The following is a 4202-nucleotide window of genomic DNA, read 5'->3' on the forward strand; positions in this document are numbered from 1 at the left end:
AGGTAACTGGACGGGTATAGAGATCGCGACCCACGGTATGGGAAAGCCGGCGACCGCCGAAGTAGAAAAGGAAATTTTATTAGAGGCAGCGGTCGTCGAGGGGAAAGACATTGAAATTAAAGAAAAAAGAAATCCAACCGAACAGTGGAAATTGGAATGGAAGAGACGCCAGACTTAGAAGCGCAACAGCGGCAGGCAGAGATGGATAATGTACAAAGTCTGTATCCGCATCATGATGCCGTGCTTGTTAATCCTTATAAAGATTTGCAGGTGCGTGTGGAGCGAAGAAGAAGAACCCCTAAGGTGAGTCGGGCTGTGTATGGTGCTAAGAGGTTTTGCGGGAAGGTGTTTAGCGCAAAAATAATTTTCGCACGCTTGGGATTGAGACGGCACCCGGGCGTTTGTGAACGGTCCCTTGTGAGTGGTGTGAGAGAAAATGGCGTGCGTGTGAGGAAAAGGTGTGTGAAGGTGAATGGCGCGCGTGTGAGGAAACAGTGTGCGTCGAAGCGCGAGTGTGTTACCGAGTGCGAGAGCGAATGCACGTCGGAGTGTATGTGCGATGAATGCGATACAGAGTGTATGTGTGAGGGTGATTGCGATACAGAGGGTGAGTTGGTTGTGGCGGGTGTGTGAGAACGCACACCTGAGTTGGTTGTGGCGCGTGTGCGGGAGGGCACATCGGAGCGCGTGAGTGGGTATGTGCAGGAGTGCACACCCATGGTGAGTGTTACGGAGTACGTAACAGAGGAGTGGTGTGTGATGGAGTGTGCGAGTAGGATGAGGGCGTGAGAAGGTGCACGAGAGGAGTGGTGCGTAACAGAGTGCGTAAGAAAGGGGTATGCACGAGCGAGTGCTGTAACAAAGTGTGTGGGATGTACGAGCGGCGTTGGAGCGCCGGGTGTGGAGAGTGTAAACGTGGTCGCGTATGCGTGTGAGCATGCGAGTAAAGCATCGACGTTGACCGCGGCAGCGTTTAGGCCGACGTATAGCCGATGTGAGCTCTCGGTCCGTGCCGGGCTTTGTGTACTGCAGGAACCGGCGAGGGTCGTAATCACGGCGGTTTCAAAAGAACCGCTGCCCTGCACAGTCGAGTCCACGCTTTGCCAGGCAAAGTGGGCGGCCCGGTTCGAGAGGAAGGAGGAGGGGTCAGAGCGGCGCCCCCTTGTGGTGGTGGCGTTCCACCTGGGCAAGGAAGGGCCATCGCGCTTGGGAGCGCAAGGCCCCGCGCCGGGATGGTGCTTGGAGCCTTGGCCCGAGCAAACCTCCTCCCCTGAACCGAATGCCAGACGGACCCAACCGCAGGAGACCAAACCACCCGTATTCATTGCTCGGCTTTGCGAAGCCGAGCTTTGATGATGTAATTACGCACCGAGGCTCGAGATAATGGACTGAATAGCGATAGTAATGGCGATAGTGATGGCGAATGGTAGCTTTACCATTCACCTCACATCTCTGGGGGCAAAGAAGCAATAGGATTTAAGGGGTATGGCGGTGGAAACCAAGCCAGGGAGGGTTAGGTTATTGTAGGGATCTCGAGTGACCATAGGTAACGTTAGATTTAAGTAGCGACATTGTACCTGTAGAGGGGACGTAGCAGATTAGTGGTTTATAATGATGAGGGAGTGCAATAGTATAAGGGGCGACTGGGGAGCACGAGTTTCAGAAGGGAGTAGTTAGATCAGATGATGCAGTGTGTGTGCAGGAAGTGATTGAGCAGAGTATTGTGAAAGGTGTGATTGTGCGTTGTATTGAATGAATGCGCCTGGAGGGAAGGAGGGTGCAAGTGCCACTAGGTGTGTGTGAGCACCAGGTGAGTGTGCAAGTGCAGGTGAAGCACAGGTGCATGGAGAATGGTTGGATGAAATGAATGGTCTGGAGTGAATGGAGCATGGAATAGATGGAGTATGGAATAGATGGAGTATGGAATAGATGAAGTATGGAATGGATGGAGTATGGGAATGGATGGTGTGGAGTGAGTAGTGTGGAATACGTGGAGTGGAGTGGTTGGTGCGAAAGGAGTGGATGGGGAAGATGAACCCCTTCATGAGTACCCGGGGAGGGTAGTGTAATAGTAGGTAGAGGGAGTAGGTAAATTGTGGTTGGATATTGGCATCTGTGGTGTGGGTAGTTGCACGGAAGTGTTGTGTTGGGTGCATTAGTGGAGTAAATTGGCTGGGCGTATGGCCTGTTAGTGAGTGTGATTGGTTGAGCACTCCGCCACTGTTAGTATGTCGGCCAGGTGAGGCCGCAGGTAGACTCTGGGAGCCAGTAGCGTTGTTCAATGGGGCCCGAGGATCCGGAGGACGGACCCGGGTAGCCCGACGCCAGAGAGGGCGGTCGGGGGGGAGAGCGCCAGAGGGCCTTCCCCAGGTAGGTTAGGGTAAGGAGCAGGTAAACTCGGGACAACTGCAGTGGCAGCAGTGTGCAGGTGAGTGGACCTGCTGGGAGCACCACACGACCCAGCCCGGAAATTGTGCGAGGGCACAGGGTGAAGAATCGGGGGAGTGAGACCCCAAATTGATGAGCACCACAGACTGGTCAATGGGAATTCGGTTCTTAGAACCACATAGTGTAAGATGGCCAATGGATTGGCAGGGTGAGACCCTGGGTAGAGTAAGTGTGTTAAAGTCATTTAGAGTATAGTTAGGATTGGAATCTCTTCGCACCATCTACATCCACTCACCAGGGTGACAGGACTCCACACCACCGGTTTTTGCAAATGTCTGGTATGTAAGATGCATCATGACATGGGGGTGACATTGTGCTTGTTGTGTTCCATCTCTTCCTCCTTAGGAGGAATTTATGAGAAATTGGGATTGATGGCAAATTTGGAATTAGGGGAGATATGGGGAAGACAAGACGTAGCGACGAATTTGTAAATTATGTAAATATGGGGTAAGGGCAAGGGTAGATTAGGTGACAGGGGGGGACGTACGGTAGGGACGAGCTTTCTCTGCTCGCTCTCCTGCGCACCTCGCCACTGCATTGACTTGTGTTGATGTGTACCCTTGCACCCTTGCACCCCGCTAACCCTGCTTGTCTTCTTTCCCCACTCATGGACCATGGTCTTTGTGTGCTGAGGGGAAAGTGTGCAGGTGCCCGCAGTTGTGTGCCCGCACCCTCGCTGCTGCCTGCCTGGACCGGTACCACACTTATGGACCGCACGTTGTTGTGGCCGAGCACCACCATATGGACCACAGGTCTGTGGCCGAGCACCTCACTTATGGACCCCACGTTTTGGGGCCTGGCATCGCTGCTGGGAATCTTGCTTGCGGACCACGGTCACTGTGGCACCTAAGCCATGCAGGTGGACCACCCTTAGTTGGCCCCTGCTGGCCATAATTAAAAAGTGGACGCGTTTTGTGCCCTTTTAGTACCAACTAGGCAGCAAGCAAGAAGTCGCCCAGAAACATCGGCAGAGAAGAGAAGACGTCATCTGCTGAGCATCGTCTTATTATATGGAAATGTGATGACTGTGCACTGGATGGTGCTGACTGTGCACTTTGGTGCTTATTGGTGCTGATGGTATCGGTGCAGTGTATGCCTTTCCTCTTCTCAAAACATCTTCTTTTTGTTTCCCAAAAGACAGGTCCTGGGTTCGCGTTGTAAATACCAACTAGTGTCTTTGTAAATAATGCTCCCCACCGTCCATTAGACACAGGGCCATAGGGTGGATATCTATTTTTTTTTTTGATTTCATGACCTGAACCTAGGGATTTGGCAAGAAGGGTGTGGGATGAAGCCTTATGACCTCCAAAACATCTTGTTTTTTTTCACAAGCGATATCGTGGTACGTTACCGAGAACCGCTGCCCCAAAACACCAGTATACACCAATTGTATGTTACATTTGAAATACCCATTTACACAGTAAAAAAACAACACAAACTATATGATGTCATGTTCACATTGGTCTTGGCAGCAATATTTATTAATTCAGACCCCCAAAAGTAGTAAAAATGTTGTTTTAACGACTTGGTAAAATAACATGCTGTTGATGCATTTATCAGAAAGTCATGTTTTTGGACCTTAAAACCTGCATAATTTTAAATTTTTGTACAATATTTGTGATTGGTGTTGCTACTACGATCCATGGTGGTTTACCAATGCTATTTTGAAACTGTTAATAGGTCCAATAAGTGTGTAAGGGGTGATATTTTAACCCATCAAAGACAATTACGTGGCGTACAAGTGAACCAGTGCG

The sequence above is a fragment of the Myxine glutinosa genome, chromosome 1, assembly GCF_964187855.1.
Source record: "Myxine glutinosa chromosome 1, kmMyxGlut1.1, whole genome shotgun sequence".
Lineage (NCBI taxonomy): Eukaryota > Metazoa > Chordata > Myxini > Myxiniformes > Myxinidae > Myxine > Myxine glutinosa.